The 17,526-nt window shown below is 42.5% G+C and overlaps 1 protein-coding gene across 2 annotated transcripts in view; it reads right to left on the reverse strand.

Moving 5' to 3' along the window:
• Nucleotides 1-16,805, reverse strand: part of KIAA1217 (KIAA1217 ortholog) — a 363,381-nt gene extending 346,576 nt beyond the window's left edge. The window contains exon 1 of one of the 2 annotated variants that reach the window (XM_066991591.1): nucleotides 16,790-16,805. The gene's annotated coding sequence lies outside the window, so the exon portion shown is untranslated. Of the gene's footprint in view, nucleotides 1-16,398; nucleotides 16,715-16,789 lie in introns of those variants that run through there. The other variant, XM_066991590.1, reaches the window with a different exon arrangement.
• Nucleotides 16,806-17,526: the final 721 nt, after the last annotated feature.

The raw sequence follows: 17,526 nt of genomic DNA on the forward strand, positions 1-17,526 counted from the left end.
TGGCATTGCCTCAGCTTTAAATGCTGCACGCAACATATCATCAAGGTTGACTAACCAAAAAAATGTTTGTTAAAATGCAATTAAAGCTGGAAGTATAAGTAATTTAGAAACTACACACACCAGAAAATACTGTGAGAGTCTCAAAACCAAACATTTCTAACCCCAGAGTGATGTCCTGCAACAGCTGCTAGCAAACAGACGGTCAGACTTTTATAGCGTCAGCTGTCCTTCAGTGTTTGGCCACAAGGCTGAGCTAACATATGCCTGAAGAAACAGTGAACTTTTGGCACTTGCAATAGTATTTTTCAGCTTTGTTTTACCAATATCCATTTCCAAGCTTCATCCGTTTGCAAGTTACTTCTAGCCATTTCAAATAAGACATTATATCTAAAAGCAAAAGGCCAGAACAAATACTGCCTAAGGACTGAAAATGTTGGTAACAGTATGAGTTGAACAATTCATTGTGCAATTAATGCAAGTTAGGTTCATGGTGATGGTACCTTGAAAAAATAAGCATTTCCAAGAGTGCACCAAACAATCCAAATCTACCAAAGTCTCAGTTATAATTATGCAATTTGCCCTTTAACTCATATCTAGCAGTGGTTAAGTGACATTTCCCATACGCCATATTTACAAAGTTTTGCAGGTTGATAATCACAGTGTATTTTCTCTCAAAACTTTAAAACACAAACATTTTTTAAGAACATTGCTTAACAGTGGGGATTCACCATTTCTGAGGTAGCCACATCAGAAAACCACTGGCTGCATTAGCGAGACTCCAACTATCCAAAGAGGAAGCAAAAGGCAGAACCCCAGAGCTTCCTTGCTTCCATTTCCCAGCAAGATGGAGCAGCAGTGGGAGGACGTATCTGCATTGCCCAACACCCATGCCAGGACACACAAGTGGCATTGCTCAGAACAAGCCCAGACAATCCATTAACGAAAACCACAGGCTCATATCTGGAATTCACAGGGCTGATGTCCTTGAAGGCACACAGGTCAGCGAGCCAGGAGGAGGAATAGCAGCCAAAGAGGGTTGCTGGTTTTATTTCTTCCAAATTGAGAATGGCAACATTGCTTATTTAAACCTGAATGCAGTCCACATAATCACAACTGACAAAATCAAAATCCTTTGTATAGGCCATACTTGAAGAAATTAGGTTAATTTTCCACTACAAGTTTCAGAGAGACTTACTGATTAAAAATAAATAAATAAATAAATATATTATATAAAATATTCTTTATCCAAAGATTACTACAGTTTGAAGAATAAACTGTGTTCTTCTCATGCGATACAGAAGAGACTGAATTGCTTGAACACAAAAGATAACTCAAATTCAACCACAGAGTTGTGCCCAGCAACTCTGTAATAATTGCATGCAGAACATAAACATGCTTTGTTGAGAACTCATAATATCTAATCAGCTATAATTGTAAATTTTATTCTCCATTTGTAAATTACCAAGGGATCTAACTAAAGAACAGGGGATGTAAAATAATATCCTAGCTGGGATATTTTATTAACACGTAAAGCTCTACCCACCCCTCTCCTAATGCCTGCAAGGCTATTCTGCTTCTGAATTTCTTTTAATTGTTAGCTTCTCTTTGAAGGTATTTCAACTATAATGTGAGCAAAGCTCTAATGAATTCTCAGTGCTGTACTGTTTTCCCAAACAGTTTCTACATCATCTAAAAATTTGGATGTTGAGATATAGATTTTCTGCCCACGCACATTTCTGTTTCTGAGGAATGTCAATATTTTCACCAAGTGACATGCCTGGAAGTTTCTAAGCTAACTAACTGAATACTTCCTATGGGTTTGTTATTTTCTTGCTTGAACTTGTTTTGGTGCTTAGCCCATCTTTCCCCTCTCCACCTGCCCAGCTCAAGCAGCCCTGCTAAACCGTGCAGATCCTCCAGTGAGCACAGCTTCTGGATGGAGCCTAGGGAGGGCATTTGCAGGATCCAGCCACCCAACGCACTTCATGCCTCTCCTCTACAAGGCTCCTCCCTTGGACAAGCACATTTGCTAACTCGCATCCCCTTCCAAATTCATCTCTAATTCCTATTTACAGATTCAAACATTACTACCCCCATTCTGAACTCCCAAACCACCTCCAATAACCACACCAAAGCCTGGGCATACCGGGTACTGCAGCAGAAAGCAGACAGAGGTTACCTCATGCTTGAAGCATGCAGAAAATACAGCTCTTTGGGGACACTTCCAACACTGTCCCATGTCATGCCTTCCCTGTGACAGCATCTGATGATGTTGTGTTGGTGCTTAAGGTTTCACATGACAAGGACATGTCAGTAAGGGCTAATGCAGAGCGCAGCACAGCCCAGGCCTTGCTCTCCCAGCCCGGCAGTGATGGGCAGACATTTCAGTGAAGGAAAACTTTTGTCAGCTGTGTCTGTACGCTGAGCTGCTCAAATCCAAATATAATTTAAAAGGGGAATAATAAAAGAATAGAAGCAAGAGATACTGGCCTGCCTTATAAATGTATGATAGAGGTTTGGGAGGGTTTTTTTTTGGTTGGTTTTTAAGGTTATCTTAAATGAGCTTATTCGAGGCCAGCAGTCAAGTGAACCAATACCCCACTTACACCAGCCCTATTGCAAGAGCCGCACCAAGCTCACTGAATATACAAAGGCAAAGGAGAAAAGTGAGGGATTTGCTCTATTCCACTGCAACCTGACTAATCAACTATGGATGGGGGGAAGGGACAATAGTGTTTGTTAATGAATTAAGCCATAATTAGCAGTCTTGTTGACCCAGCTATTCACCTTGTGTCCTAAAAAAAAAAAAAAAAAAAACCACTTTTTTTCTTTTTCTTACAACCTGAAAATGTTATGACAAAAAGGAAAAGAAGGAAGTGTCACTTTTCTGAAAATAGCAACTGACAATTTTATACAATAAGGAAATGCAATTTTATAGTAACAAGTGCAATATCAGCAATACAGTAAAGTTACCATATTAACACTGACAGAGATTATCTCTGTTCTCCATTAATCTGCATTCCTTACAGATGGTTATTTATGAAAATTAAGCATGAAGCTGAAAGGTTATCTATGGCCATATTAGCAAACATCTGCTTGTGATTCTGATTTCATGTTTGCATGCTATTCTTGGAAAAGCATGCATTTTCGAGAAGTACCAGATGTGACCAAGTGTTCTTAATCGTAAAATATTCATTTTAGCAAGATAAAAGTTCATTGAAAGAGCAAGGCCGGGAAAGAAATCATATTCTCTGAACACAACCACAGCGACTGCTTTTTACCCCTGTTGCCACTGAGTACTCCAGGGGAAGAGCATTTCTGAAGAGGAAAAAAAGCAGTTTACTTAGTGTGCCACTACAGATGATTACTCTTCATTTTTAAATATGAAACATTGAAAGGAATAAACATGAACTCAGTTTCAACTTTAAAGCAGAGACATTGTGCATTACATGAGGTGAACCATCTATTTGCCTTCCTGCTGTGGGATTTGTGCAGGAGCCTGCAGCCTCACGTGTTGGGAGGTCGAGCAGCATGCAACCTTCAGCAAGGTGACTTTTGGGACCTTGACTTCCTCCCAGGTGACTTCACCAAGATCCTGTGCTTCCCACAACAAGGAAAAAAAGGTTAATTTTGGGCTGGGAAGGTGCTGCAGGCAGCAAACTCTCGAGGGAAGCTATATGAGGAAACTGACGTAGATTGAGCAACTGGCTTAATTCCTTTAGAGCCTCACTATGGTTAACCTAGTTCCTAAAAAAGTTCCTGTCCCTTCAAAATATTTGTTCTTTACATTTGAGATCTATGCTCTTCAAACAAGTAATACTCTTAATCCAAAAGAAATTTGTAGATAATGGTCAACATGATTTCACTTTGAATTGTAATACAAATATGTATGTAATCACATAGTTCCATATACATGTATATATATACACATACACAGATGAGTACATATACACAGACATATATATAGGTTCTGTTTATAAACTATCACAGACTCCTTTCTTGGCTGAGACAGCACTTCTGAAATTAAAGGAAAAAAGTGTAATAATAAAATGTCAGAATGAGGGATTATGAGGATGGCCACCAACGCTTATTGCCCTGATTTGGAGACTTTCTTATCAAGCAGTATTTTAAATAAGTGGTTCTGAATAACAACAACAACGAAAAAACACAACCAAACAAAACAGCATGGCTACAACCCAAGCACCACCCCCAGTGGTTCAGAATGCCTCTGCTGGGTTTGAAAGTTCTTCTGGTGAAGCCCTCGTGCAAAACTCTGTGTCACACTTCACTTGCATTCCTCGTAAGTTTTCAGGGAACACAATACTGCATAAAGACTCAATTGCATTTACTGAAGTAGCCCAGCTTTCCTATACACTACATCGCATTATAATGTTGTGCTCCCAACCTTATCTGCAGTCTGCAGTTCTTCTAGCATTTTTTTTTAAATTAATTCATAGATTTAATTTAATCCCAGACTGGCTAAATGACAACTCTCCTAACATTTAAAGTGAAACTATAGATGACAATCGCAGATGTGTGTTATTAATTGACCCTGTGCATACATCCTTCTATGTGATGAACACTGATTATCACAAATCCCGAGTATTAAAAAAAAAAGTCATAATTTATCTCTTTACCTATGAAAAAGGAGTTTGATCTGGAAGGCTACTGTTTCTCAGAATATCAATTTAGATCCTTTTCATGTTCTGATGGTTTGGGACATTCACTGAATACATGATTCATATTTGAATATTTCTCCATTAGAGAAAAATATTTCTTCAACAAGTAAAATTCTCATATTATGTGGCTCCTTGTGCTGGAGCTTCAAGACTACAAAGACAATAAGCCTCACAGTAAGACTGAGTTAAATTCTGTATTCTGAATCTTCACTGTCATTTTCTAAATTAAACTATTCATATGGAAAATACACATTGCCAGATTTTCAATTTATAATACACGTATTTTTATTACTCTCACTGTGTATCTGATTCCTGTCTAAAATATTCACCTTCAAGTTCATATGGAATCCAGAAACTTTTACCCTCGAATATTTATCAAGCTGTTTTTAATACTGCTTCTCCTGCCCAACTGACACTCCAGTCCTTTGGTAGGAAACAAGAGATCCTAACAACGTCATAGGTTCTTAGATCATATAACTTCTTGATGTGGTCAACAACAATATGCATAGGGGAGAGACGTTTCATTTCAAATAGGCAAATTGGGAAACTAAAGTGTGCCTGAGATGCCGGCATTTTGGTATATCAAGAAAACACAAAAGGATAATAGAAATATACTTATTTTAGAACTATTAGGATTTCTTCATTGAAAATATTAACAGATTTCTGAACTGTGTTTAAAAAAAAAAAAAAAAAGTCAGCTTCCTCTCATCATGTTGCTTTTCTAACACAAGTCAGAAAAACAACGGTAAAATAAAGAAATGATCAAATTAAATTAAATTCTAAATGTTAAAGCATCTTCATGCATCTCAGAAGACATGAGCCACCCTGCTCTTCTTCGGCTCAGTGATGCTTTTACATGTTTTGCTTTTCACTCTCTTGTCCCATCAGTTCACACATAGTTTTAGGACACAGTTGAAGGCTCCCAGAAGGCTGCATGCCATCCTGCAGGCAGAGCCGGGGAAGGCAGAGGCTGGACCACAGCAGGCAGGAGGGAGGCAGAGTCCCAGCACGCCCACTGAACCCCTACGCACCCCAGCCATCATCTCCTGCCCTTCTCTTCCCAGCAACGGGATGGGATTTGGGTTTGGGCCTGCTGCAGACTTTTAATATTTGGGACCTAGAGAAGATTTATCCCCACCACCACAATGAGCAGGACGAAAATTGGAAATAAAATACTTATTTTCCTCCACTTCCCTGAAGCACGAGAACTTGCACAAGGGGCAAATGATACCAAAGTCTGCCAGTGCACACACCAGAGGCAGGTCAGAGAAGGGGACTCCATGAGGGAGGAGTTACACCACATTAAGGTATGTAAAATTTAACTAATTGAACTAAATAGCACATTGTAAACTGGGAAGAGCCCACTTCCCCTCCCGTCCCCCAGGCAGACAGAGGTGGTGCCACAGAAGATGCAGAGTGTGCCTTAACCCACCCGTGCAGGAAAGCAACCACTCGAGGGCTTTTCCTGGGACGAACAGCAGTAATGATGTGGGGAAATCTAGAAACACACAGCAGCAGTAGAGGAAACGCAGAGAAACAGAAACACCAGAAGTCATCTATTTAATGCAAAAGCACAATCAGATCTGAAATCCTTCCAAGTCTCTTCAGCAATGATGCGTGCTTTCGGAAACAGAAGTAGCTCTGAGCATACTTTCTGCTTGAAATGAATTCCTCCAAATGGAAGAGTAAAGCAGAACGACTTCATTTTTGGATACGTGAAGGCATCCATATGCTGTTCCTTGCACACCTCTGCACACTTGACATCTCTTCAGGCATAAGCCGAGGGGCCCAATGCCGCAGGCAGATGCTCAAGTCACACTCACACACAAGTGGTACATTAGCTTCTGTGCACAAGAATGTTTGCATTTATCTGTGGTGCCTTGAAATCAGAAATCTGGTCCAAAAAAAAAAAGCACTGTTTTCAACAATTTGATAAACTATGAAGCTATTATAAACTCACATGGTTTAGTCTCTGCTATTCTTTAAAATTCTTCAGAGTAAAGGAGTAACGTGACTGAACTCCTGTTGTAGAAGAAAGCAAAACAAAAAGTTAAACAAGCAGTAGAACTGGGGTTCCCTTTTCTGGGGTGGGGCGGAACAGCGTATGAAAACTTTCTTCCATTCAGGATCATCCGACTGGCATAATCTACTAGAGAAGGAAAAGGATAAATGAGACTAGTGTTTTAAATATTTACACCACTCTACTTCGTATCTTTGTAACTTAATAATCTTCAGCTTATTCAGTGCCCTTTACAGATATTTGTTCAGAATTTTTAAAATGTCAACCATAAAAATAAAGCTAGTAAGAAAAAGTAAAATTTTCTCATTCATTAGAAGTTGCCAGCGACTCCAGAAATCTGCTACATGCTGGCGTAAGAAAGAGGCTCTTGTTCTGGCCCGGCACACAATGCCTCGTGTAACCTTTCAAACTGGTGGATGCATAAAACAGCATTGATCCCAGCGCCCCGAGAAACAAGGCGCTGCAAATAAGAGCTAAGCCACAGATGTTCTGCAAAGGACAAATCCTGTCTTCTGTGCGCAGCCTGAGCCAAGAGCAGGCGGGTGAGGGGAGATGCAGGGGAAGGGGGCTCCCACCCGGCTCCCCCCGAGTCCCCCTGGTCCCCCCCAAGCCACCTCGCCCCAGCGCCGAGCTCCCTCCGGTGGCTGCAGAGGAGCAGCAGCAGCAGCCTCAGCCACTCGCATCCCTCAGGCACAAATCCCCAGCAGCGGATGCTGAACTCCTCCCTGGACCGCGCATCTCATGCCCCAGCTTCTTTTCCATCTGCCGCTTCTCTTCTAAATCTGCCCGCAAATGTGAGCGGGATTTGCCCCTTCGCAGGCAAAAAAAAAAAAAAAAAAAAAAAAAAAAAAAAAAAACAATTTGTTGCTGCGCTGAATGCTAGTGAATGGCCTAATTTATTTTGAATGATATAAAGCATTCGGAGGTCTGGTCTCTATTGTGCAAGCCAGAGACCAGCTCTGTGCCAGAGACTGTAAAGAGGATCCCATAAAAGAACTGGTTACAAGCATTATGAAATTACAGAAATACAGTAAGTAACAGGAACTTAATGTCTAACCATGGAGACACTTGGTTGCAAATCTGCTTTTTAAACATTTAGCATAAACAAGACAGCACCTTGGAATCGGTAAAAATAATAAAGAAGTTAACTCTCAGGAAATCTGCACCTACAAGTAACCAAGAATGGCACAGCAACCATGTCAGGTAGACACAAAAGAAACTTCCTGTGTGTAGGGAAGAGACTTTTTAAACTGAAACAAAGTTAAAATAGAATTATCATGTTCTTCGCTGCATCACTTGGAAGCTTTTAGATATCACAGTGCAATTTCAACAATACCAACTAAAACACGAGAAACTATTAAGCTGCCATGGGTTGCTAGACCACTCAAACAATGCAACCGCAGACAAACAATTCCAGTGCATGCTGGTGTTCTGGTAACACTAAACAAACATCTAAAGGAAGAGTCTCATATGCTGACTCATCTGCTTCCAAGTTTTTGCCCTCACATTTCCCTTTGCTGAGCTCCATCCCTTAGACCTGAACGAGGAGCTCAGACACGAGGCAGTGTGCAACCCCTGCCTTTTCAACAGCTGTGTCACTTACCTGCTCGAGGATAGTTAATGATGTTTATTAGCATGCTGACAGCTAATGTATTCATTGTTAATACCATTAGCAAAAATGGCAGCAGTGAGAAACTTCATAGTAACACAGGTAAAGCCAGAGAGACCATGCATCTAGAGACCAAACTTGAGTTGAGTGACACATACTCCTCAGCCCAATGTTATCAAACTAAGAAATGGCTCTGTTTTTCTGTCCCCCTGAATTTTGAAGTTTCTTCTTCCAGCTCCAGAGTTTCAATAGCAGACACATAAACAGCCCTCTGCAGCTTAGCAGTTAGGATACGAGGGTGCAGAAGACATGGGTTTAAATCCACCTAAGCTGAGGATCTGCTCTTTCCCACTTTCAAGCCAAGTGAACTCAACAATCATAGAATCATTAAGGTTGGAAAAGACCTCTGAGATCATCTGGCCCAACCATCACCCTACCACCAATATAACCCACAAGACCATGTCCCTAAGCACCACGTCCAACCTTTCCTTGAACACCTCCAGGGATGGTGACTCCACCACTTCCCTGGGCAACCCATTCCAATGCCTGAGTGCTCTTTCTGAGAAGAAATGGCAGGCATCTTCACCACGAATTGTGCTGTACAAACCATCAGTGCCAATTAGGAGCTGAAGAGTAGTAATTGCTTAAGTCACCACTCCCATGACACCTACTATAGATGAACTGCTAGTTTGAGGGCAGCCACATACAAGTTAACTTAAAACACTACTGAAAGTGCTTCCATGTAACCTGTTCGTCTTTCACCTAAAATGACCTGTACTGCTTGTATTCAGGTCCCATGTTTTGAAGGAGCAGAAGTAATTCAGCAACTAAATGTTGGCTTTTCGAGCTGCAGAACACACAGCGACAAAGCTTCAGGACTAAGTCCTGGTCTCAGTCTCCCATAACACTTTGCAAATGCTAGACTTTGGACTTCTTGCACACCCATTGCTTGGCACTGCCCCATGTGTCTCAGCACCCTGGTGACAGGATATCAAACACAACCCCACGCTTCACCTCCTGTGCCAGGAAGCGGCATTTTAGCTTGTCTCTGAGGCCCTGAATTTCCCTTACGTACAAAGGGGACATCCCAAGCACTTCAGTGAAATAGCCAAGTTAGGGATGTGGCTCTCTTCTCCTGAAATCAAATTGCAAACCCTCCTGTTAGGTGATAAACAGCAAAGGCAAGATCAAACACAAAAGCACAAAACAATCACACAGGTTGGAGAAACCCAGCAAGCTTTTTCCACTGTAAGCAGAGTGAAACAGTAGCACAGGTTGCCCTGGGGGGCTGTGCAGGCTCCATCCTTGGAAGTTTTCAAAAACCAACCAAATCAAGCCCTGAGCAACCTGGTCTGACCTCACTGCCCCTGCCGTGAGCAGGAGGTTGTGATGGGGACTCCTGAGGTCCCTTCCAGTCTGGTTTATCTCATGAGCCCTTATGATACACAATATCAAGGTCCGACTACATGGCATGTTATGTTAGCCTCTGAAAAAGTCTGTTATGGAATTAAGTACAGATTAGTACAAACTGATTCCACAGATAAGATTTTGTATTTTAATTTTGTTTACCCACTCCCCCTTTTTTTTAAGTTCCAATTTGGCTCCAAATATTCTTTATTACTGGGAGGAGGTAATGCAAACAATTATGACAAGAGCATCAGCTGGATACTGTTGTTCTCCAGTATGATTTCTGAAGCAAAATGCTTCAAAGTAATTTTTATATAAAATACACTTTGTCTTCATCCAGATTTTGCCTAGCACCAAATAAAATAATGAACTGTTCCTACTGGAAACCAACCAGATAATAGACCACAACTCTTTTCTTATTAAGAACAGAAAAAGATTTTTGTTTGCAAAGAATCACAAAAATATAGGCTAGATTTTATGATTTTGTGATAAACATTAACTTTGCTAAATAAAAAAAGACTGCATTCATTTCAAGCCCCATATTAGGGAAACAATCATGCCTTTTTATGGCTATCTATTACATACTAGCTGAATTTCAATAATCAATTGTAATTCAGCACCATATCATCTATTTATATCCGCTGTTCTCAGCCAACTGCAGATTACTCTCGAAAAGTTTGGCCAGGATTTCAGCAGAGTTGGCAAATGCAAGCTGGCAAGCTCTTAGCCAATTAAAGTCTTTATAATGACTATATCACCACGTATGAGACTGTTAGAAATGTGACTGGACAAAGTACAAAAATCCTGTATTCATGCTTATAATATGTGACTCCACACTTCTCTCCAATTTTGCTTTGCTGATACTGCAGTAGCCTACTAAAACTACATCACCAGTCTTTAAATTGAAGATGTATAAGAAGTATTAGCTCTATGTTCCAATTAATGTTAGAACAGGATTATCCATACTGAAGCATTGTTTATTAGAATAAAAGTTACGGCAGAAAGCATTTCCTCACCAGATGCGTAGTAAATATTCAGCCAGAGTCTTAATTGCATACTCTATGACTAAGTAACGAACATATATAATCCATCCTTACGGATTTCAAAGTGAAGATGGGTAATTCCAAAAACTTTCTCCAGCAAACATTTCCAAGCAACCTCCATATATAGCCATAGCAATAAAGGATAGAAAATATTTCCTAATTGCAGAATTTAGACTCTTGCCAGACAGAATGCAGTTTCCAAGGAAGGACTCATCTTTACTAAAGCATTACTCAATCTTAACTGTCTTGACAGTGCATGGTCTGTTTTATCTGGCCCCAAGAGAATCCCGTAGTTTTTCTTTCCCATTGCCATCCCAATATCCAACAGCAATGTAATGCTAACTCCAACAAGCTCATAGAAGGTTCTACTTCTGCAGGATAACTGCTTCTATTATTTTATCTGCTAGTGCAAGAAAAGTTCTTAAATCAGTGAATAGTATGTCAATGACGAGAAAAAGATGACACTGCTACATTTCACTTTGAATAACCTTCCTATGTAAAAAAAGCTATACATTTCAATTCTAAAACAATTAGTAAATGTCTAATTATAAGCAATCCTGCATGTTACATTGTACGTTATACTTGAGTTACTCAGCAAGACTTCTCATGTAAGCAATATAGTTTCAATTAATTTCAAGGTAAGTACAGAATTAAATAGCAGTGTTAGTCATGCAGTAACTAACTTCACAACCTGCAGTGTTTCCTGAAATTCTACGAACACATCACAGATTGCAAATAAGTAGATACGTATTTTGTTCATTCCCCAGCAGGTCTCCTCTGAGACTTGGGATTCCACCTAGAGAGGGTTCTGTGTGAGCTGCACATCCAGACATGAGGAGAGGGAGCACACAAAAGTATGATCTGGGATTACCCTAACATTACACCTGCAGAGAAAAGGAGAAGGAGGGATACACGTATGTTGAGATGTATGTTGTCCAGAACCCCTAAATCAGACAAAACTAAGTTACACTCTTCCAGAGTTAAGGCATCCTATACCCAGTAGGGCAAATGCACACTAAGAGAGCAGTGCTTTATTTGCTTGTGGCATCACATCCCAAAATGCAACAACAACAAAAGAAATTGCATGTACAAGCTCCTGGAACCCACACCTGCTTGCTGCAGCTCTTTCTTGCTACTGTTTCACAGAGAGGAGAGCCTTGGCATCTCACACTTCTCACCATGCAACCTGGCACTGCAGGGGCTTCCTGCCCTGTCCTTGTAAAGAGAAATGAGCATGAGAACAAGAAGCATTGTACCCCTCTTTGGGGGGACAGATCACAAGAAAACTGAATGAAAGATGAGAGGTAAGGAACAGGTAGGCAAGCCAAAGAGTAAAAATGGTGACTTGTGAGAGTTTGGGCAACACAGAGATGCATATAGCATCATTACAACACGCAAAACACCAGAAGTTTGGAGGTACTCAAAAGCCACCTGGACATGGTCCAGGGCAACCTGCTCAAGCAGATGCAAATCTGAACAGATGATCTCCAGAGGCCCCTTACAACCTCAAGCCCTTCCTCAGCCAAACTCACTACTTCTAGAGGGAAACCATTTTATGTCCAAGAAGAAGCATAGAAGAGTAACAGGCTCCCCTGCATCTCCCCCTCTCTCCTCTGCATAGATGAAAACTGGTTTAAGTCTATGCTATTAAAAGCAAACAAATAAAAAATTGCACTTTAAAAATGGCGCAGTTTGGGGCCTAGAGCAAAAAGATTAAGAGTATTACGGGAAGAAGGAAGAAATACAAGGAAAGAAACTATATGGTTACAAATACAAAAGCTACAGTGTATGAAAGAAAAAAAAAAAAAAACCAGGGCCCACAATATTTTACAGACCTACCATTAAATTGCACAAAGTGTATCAAACAATTCCTAGATACTCCAATAGGTCTGTGAAGCATTTCCCAAGAAGTTTTCAAAAGAGATTTAAAGGCGGGTTTCTTCCCTTCCCCTTACATGGGGAAGCTTCAGTAAAAGGCATAACAGATCATTTTAATATCCCCTTCAAAACACAAGCCTTTCCATCATGCAAACCTTTACACTGCTCTGTCCCATTCCACTCCGTCCACAGCATGGAATCTGTTTCTCCTCCTGACATTGCACACAATCCTGGCACAAATAACATTACTACCCCCAAGATCTGGCAGTATACCTCAGTCTTAGCAATGAAAATCTCAGTATTTTCCTTGAATCTTTATATACATTTGGAGTAAATTCATTTCATACTGGCTTGGAAAACTATCATTCCAATATTTAATGAATTCTGAAGCAAAGCATCCAAGAATGTAGCCAATTCCAGCTTATGTTAGGTGAAAAATGGAAGAAGCACTACTATTCATCTGTCAAGAAAACATAATAGGAGCAGTTTCACATATATAAACTATGCATACAAAGTTCCATACATCTTCAGTGGATCCATAACTACAAACCAAATGCCATGTAGACTTACGGATAAACAATGTCAAGCATCTGTGTGAGTCTCCACTGGAAGAGCAGTGAACACATCTTTTTCAGTCCAAAGGATTTGGATGTCTAGTATGACACATGAATGCTCCTATGCACCACAGTATAATACATTCAAGCAAAAGCAATTTATTTTTTGCAGAATGAAAGACTCAATGATGCCTCCTGGAAAATGATGTTTTGAAAGCGGCCCAAAGACCCACATATTTGTAATGGATTGGAAAGACCTTCACCACCAGGTCAGCAATTTATGTTCCAGCCAGGCTATTTACAAGGGAAAGCAGTTACCACCAATGGCTCTTTGAAAGCTCGAGCCGACAAGCTCAGTATCGTTGCCAGGGATCAAATATGCAGAGATACCACGACAAACCAGCCACATGGACTACTTTAGCAGAAGAGCCCAGGACTGACGTAGTGCACAAAATGAATTAGTCAGTTACCAGAACTGGACTAAGATAACTAAGCTGGGTTTGCAACACAGTTCTTGTCTACAGGCTTGAGCTTCTACCCACCACAATAATGTCAAATGACCTGCATAAGAAAAGGTAAGAAAAAACAATCTCTCATCCTGCATCAGATTGTTAACTCAGCACGATTTGATAGAAGCGATGAGTCAAACTGAACAATAAAGTCCCTGTTTTTTCCTCTCTCCCTGCCTGCCAGCATTACTTCCATCCTACTTTTCCATTTACTTCAGTTGCCTCCCCCTTCATCTTGTTTCATGTCCTCTGATTCTTGCTTCACAGTGCTGTCCATTCTCAGTGCCATGTTTGCCACCCATAGTCTATTTTCTCCTCCTTGCTTTCTTCACTGCTTGTAGCAACTTTTAATAGTCCTCTGCAAACTCTGGTTAATCCAGATAGCAATTATAAAAATAAGCAAGTCTTATCTTTAAGACTTTTGTATCTGTAAAACAGCCTGTAAGTACTTAGGCTTTCAGTACATTGCTGAATTTTTCCATACATGTGTAAAAGTCAAGTCTCATAGGGATGCAATAGAATATCCAAAAAGAAAAAAAAAAAAAAAAAAAAAGTGAAGATTCAGCCATGGCTGAGAGCTAGAACAGGAACTAGAACTAAACATCCTCATTTTCAACTGAGTGAAAGATGAACTTCAAAATCATTAACAGTCTCCCTTTGCTTACAGCTGGAGGTCATGGCAAATGTCAAACACAAGAGAGCTGTTCAATTAAGGGCAACCTTACAAAATCCAAACTATTACCATCAGCAGCCTAGACGTCATCCTTGCCCCAGCAAAACCACCTCCCGGACAGAAGCTATTACACAAGTGTCCACACTTGAGAACTGCCAAGCTGTAACCTTCAATAAAGAGAGATGAATGTACTCTCTCAAGAAACAATTCTGGTGTTCCAAAGTAGTGGCTTCCTTAGGAATTGGGGGGGGGGGGGGGGGGGGGGGGTGGTAAGGAGGGAATAGAAAAAGGCAACTAAATTTTTCCCACCTTTTCCAATAGTCTAAACCAAAAGCTACACGTACAGCTTAACAGCACACCAATTTATCACAAAGCAATAAACAGGAGATTGCTATTTCAAATAGAGAAATAGGTAGACAACAGTTAGCTATTCAGAACATCTATTTTTTTTCGGGAAAGAAAAAAAGATGACTGAATACAAAAGCAATGCTTTCTGGGATGGGGGGAAGAATTTCTGTGGAAAAAAAAAAAACGTAACTAAATGCAGTAGTTTTCTTCAATGGCAGTTTTATTGTTGTACATTGAGTGCTTTAGAAAACACAGCCGGTCTAAACTAGAGTAAATTTTCAAAACAGTTTTAGAATAATTCATCTGCAGCACAGGAGCAGAAAACAAACAAACAAACCCCCCTCTGTATATAGTTCCAGGCACAGTAGCATTAAAAGCACTCAGTACTAGACGACCTCCTCCAATTTTGCAATGATCTGTGGATAAAAGCTGTCTAAAACCCACAAGCCTGAACTATGACATTATGTAAAGTCTTCGGGCCTATGTACGTCAGTCAGAGCTCCGGGTCCGTACAATACGGGGTCAGAGCTGTTCTCTGGTTGCAGGAGTTGTGCTCTGTTAGCACTGCACCCTGCTCAATGTACGTAACACCAGGACCAACTACATGCATAGGACTTCCTGCATGCATTACTTAGGGTGTTATCAAAGCCTACAGGAGGAATTTGAGATTAGGTTAAATTTCTCGATAAACACAGAGCTAAGGAAAAAAAAAAAAAAAAAGAATTGTTATATTTAGTCAGAGATCTTCTAGATTGGTCACTATATACAATTTTAATTCTTAGAGACAGGTGATACAGACTCCTATACGCTGCATCCTCACTGCACTTTGCTTCACACAGTTCACAAGGTCAGAAGAAAAATAAATAAATAAACATGGTTTTCATTTTCAGTTCAAACTTGCAGAAAGGCAGCTTATTAAGAGGTAAACTTAAGGAGTTTTAATGTTTGGTATTATGCAATATTTTGCCCAAGAGTCTAAACACGCTGTCACGATAAGAAGCAGCTACCGTCCACGCAGCCCTCCTGAGCAACCCGAGAGCAGCTGGCGATTTCCCCGGGCGGTACGCAGTGCTCATCTGCAGAGCTCCAAACAACTCTTTTGAAACTATCACGTCACAGAAAGTCCAAGAAAAATGAAAGTGAATGACAACGACTGATTTTCAACAGCAGCGCACGAAACGAAGCACTAAACACGACGTCTAAATATGCTGAGAAACTTACGTCACCACAGCCACCAGCACCGCATGCAGCAGCTGAACTTTGCCAAACACCAAGAAGCCAAATTCTTAAAGTTAACACTAGTTTTAACTCCAGAAGCAGCAGAAAGTTGGCCCTGGGCTGCGAGCAGTTCCTACCTGAGGGCACAGCCACACGCCGAACACCCCTGAGCATCCCCCCGCTGTACCTGCGGGCAGAGCGGCGGCTCCAGGCTTGGGGACGCTGATTTCTGCCCCTAGGGCTCAAAGGGAAAGCTTCCCACCGACATCGCACTTTCTTACATCATTTTCTGTATCCCCCCTCCAAAGAGCGCAGCAATTCTGTGATGGGAAGCTTCCGACATCAGGCCATACACGCGACACACCCCTCCTCCCGCAAACATTTTTTTTGGGGGAAAAAAAAAAGTCATTTTTGCGGTACTCCGCGCTCACAAAGCACCAACTTCGCAAGTCGGACGTACCGGTAAGTTTCCTCCGCACGGGGCAGCCGGGCCAGCCGAAGGATGCTGCGCTACGGGACCCCCCCCGCCCGGGCTGCCGGAGCCCCCCACGGCTCCCCAGGGACCACGGGGAGCCCCCTCCGCCCTCCCCAAGTTCACGGCCGGCCCCGGGCAGGTGGGAGGGTGGGAAGGGGGGCAGCCGGCCCAAGGTCACCCCAAGGCGAGGGGGGCAAACTCGGGATACCCCTCGCTCCCGCGGCGAGCTGCGGAGAGGCGGAGGCTGCGCGGAGCGGCGCGGAGCTGTCGGCTGCAGGGCGGGCTGCGTGCTTCCTCCTCCTCCTCCTCCTCCTCCTCCTCCTCCTCCTCCTCCTCCTCCTCTTCCTCCCCTTCCCCCCGCCGACTTTCACTTCACCTGCAGGCAGCCCGGCTGCGGCGGGGCGGCTCCGCAGCTCTCCCCGGGACTGCAGTCACTGCGGCAGCGCCCTCCCCTCGCCGCCCCGCGGGGGGAGCCGCTCGTCCCGGCCGGGGGCTGCCCCCGGGCTGCGGGGAAGGGAGAAGGACCGAAGGACCGGAGGAGCGAGGGACGGAGCCCTCGGGTGCCCAGCGCCCCCAGGTTCCTCTCCCAGCCTGCCTCTGCTGGGTAGGGATTGCCCCCGCGCTGCCAATCACCTCCCCGGTGAGGGGCTATAAATATTTATTAAGCATCCTCACGGCTGCATCAGCGGAGCGCTTTTTTATTTCGCAGCCCTACATGTGTGTAGCGGGAGGAAGGCGGCTGGCTCGGCACCCCTGCTGCGGGGGGGCGCCCCAAGGGACCCCCGACCCTGCCCCGGCCCCTGGGGCTGTGCTGCCCCCTGTCAAGGCGGGTGGTGGCTGTCAGGATGCAGCCCTCAGCGAGGAAACTGCTGCTTTCTTCTGTGGGACCGTCACTTGGAGAAACCGAGGCTTTTATGCTCGGATCGAGCTGTGGAAAATATCTCCTGCGAGAATCTGAACGCGCAGGGAGCCCTGAAATAATAAGGAGCTAATCTTGGGTGCAGTTGGCTGTGTAGTCCCTCTAGAAAGTGAGGATAAGACATGACAGAAACTTTATACGACTGCATCTGTGTTTGAAAATAACTGTGTGTCTCAAAACAGACCCCCAAAAAA

The sequence above is a fragment of the Anser cygnoides genome, chromosome 2, assembly GCF_040182565.1.
Source record: "Anser cygnoides isolate HZ-2024a breed goose chromosome 2, Taihu_goose_T2T_genome, whole genome shotgun sequence".
NCBI classification, from domain to species: domain Eukaryota; kingdom Metazoa; phylum Chordata; class Aves; order Anseriformes; family Anatidae; genus Anser; species Anser cygnoides.